The sequence below is a fragment of the Ictidomys tridecemlineatus genome, unplaced genomic scaffold, assembly GCF_052094955.1.
Source record: "Ictidomys tridecemlineatus isolate mIctTri1 unplaced genomic scaffold, mIctTri1.hap1 Scaffold_7008, whole genome shotgun sequence".
Classification (NCBI taxonomy): Eukaryota; Metazoa; Chordata; class Mammalia; order Rodentia; family Sciuridae; genus Ictidomys; species Ictidomys tridecemlineatus.
Genome location: NW_027524991.1, coordinates 8,323 through 19,440, shown reverse-complemented (window position 1 = coordinate 19,440; position 11,118 = coordinate 8,323). Strand labels below are relative to the sequence as shown.

Genomic DNA, 11,118 nt, shown 5'->3' with positions numbered 1-11,118 from the left:
ATGTTAGGAAATTAAGATTACAAGGCAAAAAAATAGAGTACAAAAATATTGGGAAATTTTGCTTTGGATATTTTAAAGTTAGATAGAGGTAGAATGGGATGAATGCAAAGAGAGCTTTGATTTTGTGACCTGTTCTATTCTTCTGAATAACTTTCTACATTTTCTTCATTTTTCCACAATGAAAACTTATTACTTTAAATAACAGACATACAAAAAAATTCATCACAGTGAAGCACAGTGTTAGGAGGGAGATACTGCAGATTCAATGAGACACAGGGGTTGATAGCTGGTTATGCATTTTGACCAAGTCTCCATTTATTTTTACAAAAGAGCACCCATGCAAAAGTCTGTGAGAAGTTATGCTCTCTCTAAAGTCTCTCCTATACGTCTCTTTCCAGAGTCCAGGCATCTCTGTATACAATATTATTTGCCATGTTGCTGCAGATTAACAAGCCTGTTTGGGGTGCTCTCAGTCCATTCTCCTCATGGTCTCTTTTTCTCTGTTTTGTAGCTATGATACCATTGGAAATGAGCAATCAATCATTTGTCACTGAATTCATCTTCTTGGGATTTTCCTACCACTCCAACCTACAGGGCTGGTTTTTTCAGCTCTTTTTGGTCATTTACCTGACAACTCTCCTGGGGAAAATGCTCATAATAGTGGCCACCAGGGTCAGTCCTGCTCTCCACACACCAATGTACTTTTTCCTCAGCAATTAGAGCTTCTTGGACGTCTGCTACACATCCACCACCCTCCAAGTACTGCTGGTGAACTTCTTCTGGGACAAGAAGGCCATTTCTTATGAGGGCTGCCTTTCCCAGATCTTCTTCTTGGTGACAAGTGCTGGCACAGAAGGCTTCTTACTGGCTGTGTGGCCAGTAGAGTGCTGTGTGGCCACCTGCCGTCCTCCTCAGTACCCAGTCATCATGAGTGTGAAGGTCTGTGTTGGCCTGGTGACTGGGTCCTGGCTGTGTGGGCTGGTAAATCTGGTCACACACACGGTGCTGGCCATCACACTAACTCTGTGTGGGCCCCACCAGTTCAGCCACTTTCTCTGTGACACCCCATTTCTCCTGAAGCTCTCCTGCTAAGACACCTTGGTGAACGAGTCTGGGCTCCACGTTGTCAGTGCCACCATGGCCCTGAGCCACTACCTCTTTACTGCAGGCTCTTATGCACTCATCATTGCAACCATCCTCGGGATTCCCTCTGCCCAGGGCAAGAGGAAAGCCTTCTCCACCTGTGCGTCCCCTCTCACTGTCTTGGTGGTCTTCTATGGAACAGCCAACTTCCACTATGACAGGTCCAGAGAAGGCTGTACATGGACACCCTGGTCTCTGTGCTCTTCTGTGTGGTGACCCTCCTGTTGAGCCCCGTCATTCACAGCCTGAGAATAAACGAGGTCCAGAGTGCCCTGAGGAAGCTTGCTGGAGGGTGTGCATCCCTTTGCACGATCAAAGTCTAGACCAATCTTCAAACTGGAGAATACAGTCATCTGAAAAAAGATGCCTCCCAGGGACTTGTAGGCACCTGGTTAGAGAGTCTTATCTGGAGCTTTAACTCCAACTCCCGCTTTTAAAATGTCTGAGACTCCTTTCTCTCCTCTCTTTTCACAAACACCCTTTTCCCACTTTCAGGTTCAAGTGTGTCGGACACCTTGTGTGGGTGTTCAGCACCATCTCTGTCCTTCTGTGTTCTCCCCACACCAGAGGGACAGAAAGTACAAGAACCTCGTTTCCCACACTCCCCCGACTGCAGGCCTCCATTGTAAGAAGTTCTGTCAAGATCAGCCAAACACTAGGCAGAGAGGAAGAAAGGAAAGGAAGAAAGCCGGTTCTTTTGGATCCCATAGCAGCAGCAGCAGCAAACTAGCCCTGTAGAGGCAGGAACTAATCTCTTTGGTGCCAGGAGCTGTGTGTGCAGGCTCCTAGATAGCTGTTCCTGAATGTGGGTCACAGTAGCGTGGAATGAGCATCTCTTTCCAGGCAAGCTAGGGTTTCCATATATGGGGTGGTGTCATCTGCCCTATTTTCCTTTTTTCTTCCAGATCTTCCAACCATTTCATAGCATTTTTCTGTGTCAACTTCCTCTACGCTAAGACATCAAGAGTCGTTCTTCATCTCTACCTGACCACGGTGGCACTGACCACAATAGTGGTTTACATCAGAGATGGTTCTAGATAACAGATATGAAGAGGTAGGTTGGATGTCTGACCTGAGGGAATTGAATATGTTGATGATGTCACAGCCCATGGGAAATGAGAGCTGATAATTCCTGGTGTGCAATGACCCAACAGAGACTTTAAGTTATCGTGGCCTGAAATCAAATGTCTATGCAAAACTGAGCTTTGGAATAACACCATCGACCTTCAGGGTGGGAATGAACATTACAACATGACTACAGACTGCTGTTACTGACTGGAGTGGGAGACTTACAGAAAAAAATGACAGGTTCGATCATTATATTCCTCCTTCAAGTCACGTTCAGATCATGAGAAATGTTTTCTCTCTGGAAACTGATAAAGGTTAATATCAGAATAAAACATCCAATTCTCCAAATTGCAGAAGTACAAAGAAAATTATAAATCCACAATTTCTCCAGGTCTCTCTTATGTCAATTAGAACATTAATGAAGAAATGATTGAGACCCTGTTAATTATAATGGCAAAATACCAGTGGAATTAGACAAATCTCAGAGCCTTGAACCCTGAAATCTCCATTAACCCTCTTTGCTGTCAGAAGCAGCCCCTCCTCCCCTGAGGAGACTAGCTTTTCCTAAATTGAAAACCCTATGGTGACTCTACCTGGGCATTTGTCTTTTTTTTTTTAAGAGAGAGTGAGAGAGGAGAGGAGAGGAGAGGAGAGGGGAGAGAGAGAAAGAGAGAGAGAGAGAGAGAGAGAGAGAGAGAAAGAGAGAGAGAAAGAATTTTTAATATTCATTTTCTAGTTCTCGGTGGACACAACATCTTTGTTGGTATGTGGTGCTGACGATCGAACTCGGGCCGTACGCATGCCAGGCAAGCGCACTACTGCTTGAGCCACATCCCCAGCCCAATTGTCTTTAAGATGCTCATCCATCATCCCACATTATCACCAGACTCTTAATTGGGGTCTGATCCTAGAACGCCTCAGGTAAGAGTATAAAAGATAGCCCAGGAGAGTATAAGGGTCACACCAAAATAAAAGGTAAATATTTTACTGTATTTTGTTAATAGGAGCCTTAAGAATATATAAGAGAATTTGTTTGAGACTTCTAGACCAAAGAAGTCAAGACATATTGCTGGATCATCTTGAATGCAGTCACAGGGACATAATCACCAGAAATGTTAGGGCCAAGGATTTTCCTGAGCCACGGGGAGTGGCTATTAGACTCTTTTTGGTTGATGGACTGAAATCTGGACTCAGTGTTTACTTAAGTTCAATGGCCAATATGATCCTGGAATAATGAAGAGGATGGTGATCAGAAATAAATAAGGTGTTGGATGGCGTGTTATGTGACCCCTTCCCTGGCCTCATAGCTGGATCTGGAGGACAGCCTGGAGCACCAGCCTTCGCCAAGGCCTCGTGGACATGCGTTCAGAAGGCAGCACCAGATCCTTGTGAAACCTGCAGCCGCTGTCCTCGGCAGCCTGGGAAGACATTAACAGATGGCATCGTTGAAACGGGCTCCCTGATTTCAGTGAGAATAAGGGGACCCTGAAGTAGAAGAGGCTATGTTGTGGAGAAGTGATCAGAACATTCGAATCTGTAGAGATTTTTGACAGTGGTAAATGATCGTGGTATTTATAGATGGGAAAAAATGGGCACCCTCCTAAAATAGTGCCTTTCCCATGTAATGTGAAACTCTTCTTTTCACACTTCATTGGTGCATTGTAGTGGTCCATAATGGTGGGATTTTCTGACACATATTTGAACATGCACACAAAATAACTGTAAACTTTGGCCAATATCATTCCAATATTTCCCTTTTCCTCACCTCCTCCCCTGGTGCATTGACTCTACTGATCTTCCTTCAACTTTCATGATGAGACTCCCATCCCAACTTTCTTTTCTTTTCCCCCTCTAACTTTAACAGTGGAAAAACATATGGCCCTTAACTTTCTGAGTTGCTTCTTTCCCTTAATGTTCTGAAGATCCATCCATCTTCCAGCATGACATAATTTCGTTCTTCTTTATGGCTGAATGAAATTCCAGTGTGCATATACCAGATGTTCTTTATCCATTCGTCCACTGATGTCACCTCGGCTGGTTCATGGGAATGTATGTGTCATTATACTATGATGACTTCGATCCGCTGTGATAAATACCAAGTAGAGGTAGAGCTGGGTCGCAGGGTGGTCCATGGCTACTCCTGAGGAGCCTCCATCCCGATTTCCGTGGTGGTTGTGCTGATTTACATGCCCATCAACAGGGTTAGAGTGCTCCTTTCTCTCTAATTCTCTCCTTGTCACACTCATTTCTGTTTGTATTCTTGGTGGTTGCCTTTGTCACTGAAGTGAGATGAAATCTCAGGGTAGTCTTGACTTGCAAGTATTTTCATATATTTGTTGGCCACTCACATATTTTACTCTAAGACGTGTCTGTTTAGTTCATTTAGTTTCCCATTGGGTAATTGGGTTATTTGATAATTGGGTTATTTAATAATTGTGGGTTTCATGTTAAGGTTTTTGAGTTTTTTATTAATATTCTGAATATTCATCTTCTTTTAGAAGATCCCCTCATAAAGATTTTCTCCCTTTTCGTAGGTTCTCTCTTCATATTCTAATTGTCTCCATTGCTGTGCAGAATTTTCTTAATTTGATGCCATCCTATTAGCTAATTTTTGGTGTTATCTCCTGAGCTTTGGCAACCTATTGATAAAGTCATTGCCTCTGCCTGTAGGTTGGAGTATTGACTTTGTTTTTTCCTAGAAACTGTATAATTTCTTGTCTATTGCCTTGGTCTTTAATGCATTTTGAGTTGATTTTTTGCAGGGTGAGCAATAGTTCAGGTCTTATTCTTCTGCATTTGGAAAGGGGTGTAGAAGGACTGTTTGAGAGAGTAGATGTTAAAGACTGGGGTGCAGAAGAACTGTTGCAGAGAGCAGAATTTGGAGACTGAGGTGCAGAAGGACTGTTACAGAAAGCAGAGTTTGGAGACTGGGGTGCACACCGATCATTGCAGAGAGCAGAGTTTTCAGACTGAGGTTCAGAAGGACTGTTGCATAAAGCAGATGTTGGAGACTGGGGTTCAGAAAGACTTCTGCAGAGAGCAGAGTTTGGAGACAAGGGTGCAAATGAATGGTTGCAGACAGCAGAGGTTAGAGACTGTGGTGCAGAAGGACCATTGCAGAGGTCAAATTTTGGGAACAGAGGTGCAAAAAGATTGTTACAGAGAACAGAAGTTGAAGACTGGATTGCAGAAAGACTGTTGCAGAGAGCTGAGTTTGGAGACTGGGGTTTAGAAAGACTGTTGAGAGAGCAGAGGTTGGAGACTAAGGTGCAGAAGGCCTGTTACAGAGAGCAGAGGTTTGAGACTGGGTGGTAGAAGTCCTGTTACAGAGAGCAGAGGTTTTAGACTGTTGTGCAGAAGGACTGTTACAGAGAGCATAGTTTTGAGACTTTGATGCAGAAAGATCTTACAGAGAGCAGAGGTAGGAGACTGAGGTTGAGAAGGACTGTTACAGAGAGCAGAGGAAAGAGTCTGGGGTGCAGGGCAGTCGTTGCAGAGAACAGAGATTTCAGACTGAGGTGCAGAAGGACTGTTGCAGAGAGCCGATTTTTGAGACTGGGGTTCAGAATGACTGTTGCAGAGAGCAGAGGTTGGAGACTGGGGTAAAAAAAGATCATTGCAGAGAGCAGAGGTTGGAGACTGGTGTGCAGCAGGACTGTTATGGAGAGCAGAGTTTGGAGACTTGGTTGCAGAAGGATCTTACAGAAAGCAGAGTTTGGAGACTGAGGTGCATAAGTACTGTAACAAAGAATAGAGTTAAGAGACTGTGGTGCAGAAGGACTGATACAGAAAGCAGAGGTTGGAGACTAGGGTGCAGAAAGACCAATACAGAGTGCAGAAGTTTGAGACTGCGGTACAGAAGGACTGTTACAGAGAGCAGAAATTTGAAATTGGGGTGCAGAAGGACTGTTTCAGAGAACAGAGTTTGGAGACTGGGTTGCAGCAGGACCATTGACGAAAACAGAGTTTGGAGACTGGGTTGGAGAAGGAAGGTTACAGAGAGAAGAGTTTGGAAACTGCGGTGCAGAAGGAACTTACAGAGAACAGAGTTTGGAGACTGGGGTGCAGAGGGAGTGTTAAGGAGAGGAGTCGTTGGAGACTGGGGTGCAGAAGGATCGTTGAAGAGAGCAGAGGTTAGAGACTGAGGTGCAGAAAAACTGTTACAAAGAGCAGAGGTTAGAGAGTGAGGTGCAGAAAAATCATTGAAGAGAGCAGAAGTTGGAGACTGTGTTACAGAAGAATCCTTGCAGAGAGCAGAGGTGGAGACTGCGCTGAAGAAGGATCGTTACAGAGAGCAGATGTGGGAGACTTGGGTGCAGAAGGACTGTTACAGAGAGAACAGGTTGGATACTAGGTTGTACAAGGAATGTTGCAGAAAAAAGAGGTTGGAGACTGGGGTGCAGAAGGACTGTGGCAGAGAGCAGAGTTTGGAGACTGAGATGCAGAAGGACTGTTACACAGAGAAGACGTTGGAGACTGGGGTTAAGAATTATGATAAAGAAAGCTGAGTTGGGAGACTGGGGTGCAGAAGGACCGTTACAGAGAGCAGAGGTTGGAGACTGGCGTGCAGAAGAACTTTTTCAGAGAGCAGAGTTTAGAGACTGGGGTGCAAAGGCCTGCTACAGAGAGCAGAGTTTGGAGACTGGGTTGCAGAAGGACTCTTATAGAGATCAGAGTTTTGAGGCTGGTTTGCAGAAGGACTGTTTTAGAGAGCAGAGTGTTGAGGCTGGGTTGCAGAAGGATCTTACAGATAGCAGAGGTTGGTGAATGAGGTGAAGGACGAAAGTTACAGAGAGCAGTGTTTGGAGACTGGGGTGCAGAAGGATCGTGCAAAGATCAGAGGTTTAAGACTGAGGTGCAGAAGGACTGTTACAGAGAGCATAGGTTGGAGACTGAGGTGCAGAAGGATGGTTACAGAAAACAGAGTTTGGAGACTGAGGTACAGAAGGATTTTTACAGAAAGCAGAGGTTATAAATTGGGGTGCAGAGGGACCATTACAGAGAGGAGGGTTTGGAGACTGCGGTATACAAAGACTATAATGAAGAGCAGAGGTCGGAGAATATGGTGCAAAAGGACTGTTACAAAGAGCTGAGGTTGGAGACTGGGGTTCAGAACGACTGTTACACAGAGGAGAGGTTGTAGACTGGGGTGTAGAACGACTGTTGCAGAGAGAAGAGGTTGGAGACTTGGGTACAGAAGGACTGTTGCAGAGAGCAGAATTTGGAGACGGAGGTGCAGAAGGACTCTTAAAGTGACCAGAGTTTGGAGACTGGGGTGCAGAAGGACTGTTGCAGGAAGCAGAGGTTGGACACTGGGGAGCAGAAGAACTGATACAGAAAGCAGAGGTTGGAAACTGAGGTTCAGAAGGACCATTACAAAGAGCAGAGTTTGGAGACTGCAATACAGGAGGACTTTTACAGAGAGCAGAGTTTGGAGACTGGGGTGCAGAAGGCCTGTTACACAGAGCAGAGTTTGAAGACTGGGTTCAGAAGGGATGTTACAAAGAGCAGAGTTTGGAGACTGGGTCGCAGAAGAATATTACGTAGAGCAGAATTTGGAGACTGCGGTGTAGAAGGATTGTTACAGAGAGCAGATTTTGGAGACTGGGGTGCAGAAGGATCATTGCAGAGAGCAGATGTTAGAGACTCAGATGCAGAAGGATTGTTGCAGATAGCAGAGATTGGAAACTGGGTTGTCAGAAGGACTGTTACACAGAGCAGAGGTTGAAGACTGTAGTGTAGATGGACTGTTGCAGAGAGCACAGTTTGGAGACTGGGGTGCACAAGGACTGATATAGAGAGAATATTTTGGAGACTGAGATGCAGAAGGACTGTTACAGAAAGCAGAGGTTTGAGACTTGGGTCTAGAATTAACCTTACAGACAGCAGAGGTTGGAGACTGCAGTACATAAGGACTGTTAAAAAGAGAAAAGGTTGGAGACCAGGGTACAGAAGGACTGTTGCAGAGAGCAGAGTTTGGAGAATGGGATGCAGAAGGACTGTTTCAGAGAGTAGATTTTAAAGACTGGGGTGCGGAAGAAGTGTTTTAGAAAGCATAAGTTAAAGACTTGGGTGCAAAAGGATTGTTGCAGGGAGCAGAGGTTGCAGACTGGGGTGAAGAAGAACTGTTACAGAGATCAGAGTTTTGAGATTGGGGTGCAGAGTATCATACAGATAGCAAAATTTGGAGAGTCGGGTACAGACGAACTGTTGCACAGAGCAGAGGTTGGAGACTTGGGTGCAAAAGGCCTGTTACAGAGAGCAGAGTTTGGAGACTGGGTGGCAGTAGGATCTTACATAGGGAAGAGGTTGGCGAGTGAGGTGCAGAAGAAATGTTACTGAGAGCAATGGTTGGAGACTTGGGTGCAGAAGGATTTTTGCAGAAAGCAGAGGTTGGAGACTGAGGTGCAGAAGGATTGTTAAAGTGAGCAGAGGTTGGAGATTGGGGTGAAGAAGGACTGTTATGGATATCATAGTATTGAGACTGGGGTGCAGAAGGATCTTTCAGAGAGCAGAGGATGGAGACTGCGGTGCAGACGAACTGTTGCACAGAGCAGAGGTTTGAGACTGAGGTGCAGAAGGACTGTTACAGAGAGCAGAGTTTGGAGACTGGGTCGCAGAAAGACCTTACATAAAGCAGAGGTTGGAGACTGAGGTGCAGAAGAAATGATACCCAGAGCAGAGTTTGTAGACTGGGGTGCAGAAGGACTGTTGCCGAGAACAGAGGTTGGAGATTGTCATGCAGAAGGACCGTTGCAGAGAGCAGAGGTTGGAGACGGGGTAGAGAAGGAATGTTACAGAGAGAAGAGTTTGGAGACTGAGTTGCAGAAGGACTGTTACAGAGAGCAGAGGTTGGAGACTGGGGTGTAGAAGGACTGTTACAGAGAGCAGAGTTTGGAGACAGGGTTGCAGCAGAATCTTACAAAGAGCAGAGGTTGGAGACTGAGGTAGAAATGGACTGTTACAGAGAGCAGAGTTTAGAGACTGGGGTGCAGAAAAATCGTTGCAGAGAACCGAGTTTTTACACTGAGGTTAAGAAGGACTGTGGAAGATTACAGAGGTTGGAGACTGGGGTGCAGAAGTATCTTTCTAGAGAGCAGAGGTTTGAGACTGGGTTGCAGAAGGACTGTTACAGAGAACAGAGGTTGGAGACTGCGGTGCAGAAGGCCTGTTACAGAGAGCAGAGGTTGGTGAAGGGATGCAGAAGGACTGTTACAGAGGGCAGAGTTTGGAGACTGGGTTGCAGAAGGATCATACAGAGAGCAGAGGTTGGAGACTGAGGTGCAGAAGGACTATTACAGAGAGTAGAGGTTGGAGACTGAGGTGCAAAAGGATAATTGCAGAGAGCAGAGGTGGAGACAGAGGTGCAGAAGGATTGTTACAGAGAGCAGAGTTTGGAGACTAGGGTTCAGAAGGACTGTTGCAGATAGCAGACGTTGGAGAATGGGGTGAAAAAGGACTGTTGCAGGGATCAGCTGTTGGAGACTTGTTTGCAGAAAGACTTTTGCAGAGAGGAGATTTTGGAGACTGTGGTGCATAAGGACTGTTACAGAGAGTAGAAGTTGGAGACTTGGGTTCAGAAGGACTGATACAGAAAGCAGAGGTTGGAGACTTGGGTGCAGAAGGATCGTTGCAGAGAGCAAAGTTCGGAGACTGCAATACACGAGGACTGTTACAGAGAGAAGAGGTTGGAGAATGGTTTATAGAAGAACTGTTTTAGAGTGCAGATGTTGGAGACTGGGGTTCAGAAGAACTGTTGCAGGAAGCAGAGTTTGGAGACTGGGGTGCAGAAGAACTTTTGCAGATTCAGAGTTTGGAGACTGAGGTGCAAAAAGAAAGTTACAGAGACAAAAGGTTTGAGACTGGGGTGCAGAAAGACCTGTACAGAGAACAGAGGTTGGAGATTGTGGTACAACAGGACTGTTGCATAGAGCAGGAATTAGAGAATTGGGTGCAGAAGGACTTTTACAGAGATCAGAGGTTAGAGAATGGGGTGCAGTAGTAAGGTTGCAGAGTTCAGAGGTTTGAGACAGAGGTGCAAAGTACTGTTACAGAGAGCAGAGGTTGGAAACCATGGTTCAGAAAAACTGATACAGAAAGCAGAGTTTTGAGACTGGGGTGCAGAAGGACCGTTACAGAGAGCAGAGTTTTTGAGACTGCGGTACAGAAAGACTGTTAAAAAGAATAGAGGTTTGAGACTGGGGAGTAGAAAGACTGTTGCAGAGAAAAAATTTTGGAGACTGGGTTGCAGCAGGACCTTTGAAGAAAGCAGAGGTTTTAGACTTATTTAAAGAAGAAATGTTACAGAGAGCAGAGTTTGGAAACTTGGGTGCAGAACGACCTTACAGAGAACAGAGATTGGAGACTGCGGTGCAGAAGGATTGTTAAGGAGAGGAGACTTTGGAGACTGGGGGGCAGAAAGACAGTTGCAGAGAGCAGATGTTGGAGACTGTGTTGCATAGGATCGGTGTAGAGAGAAGAGGTTGGAAACAAGGGTGCAGAAGGACGTTTGCAGTGAGCAGAGGTTGGAGTCTTAGGTGCAGAAAAACAGTTACAGAGAGCAGAGGTTGGAGACTCGGGTGCAGAAGGATCATTAAAGAGAGCAGAATTTGGAGAATGAGTAGCAGAAGAATCCTTGAAGAGAGCAGAGGTGGATACTGGGCTGCAGAAGGATCATTACAGAGAGAAGAGGTGGGAGACTACAGTGCAGAAGGACTGTTACAGAGAGCACAGGTTGGAGACTGGGTGCAGAAGGAATGTTGCAGAAAGCAGAGGTTGGAGACTGGGTTGCAGAAGGACTGTTGCAGAGAGCAGACTGAGATGCAGAAGGACTGTTACACAGAGCATACGTTTGAGACTGGGGTGAAGATTTATGATACAGAAAACAGAGGTGTGAGACTGGGGTGC

The 11,118-nt window shown here is 45.6% G+C and overlaps 1 pseudogene; it reads left to right on the top strand.

Annotated features, from left to right (window-relative positions):
* The first annotated feature begins 513 nt into the window (after nt 1-513).
* Nucleotides 514-1,466, top strand: LOC144374461 (olfactory receptor 5J3-like; annotated as a pseudogene).
* The last annotated feature ends 9,652 nt before the right edge of the window (nt 1,467-11,118 follow it).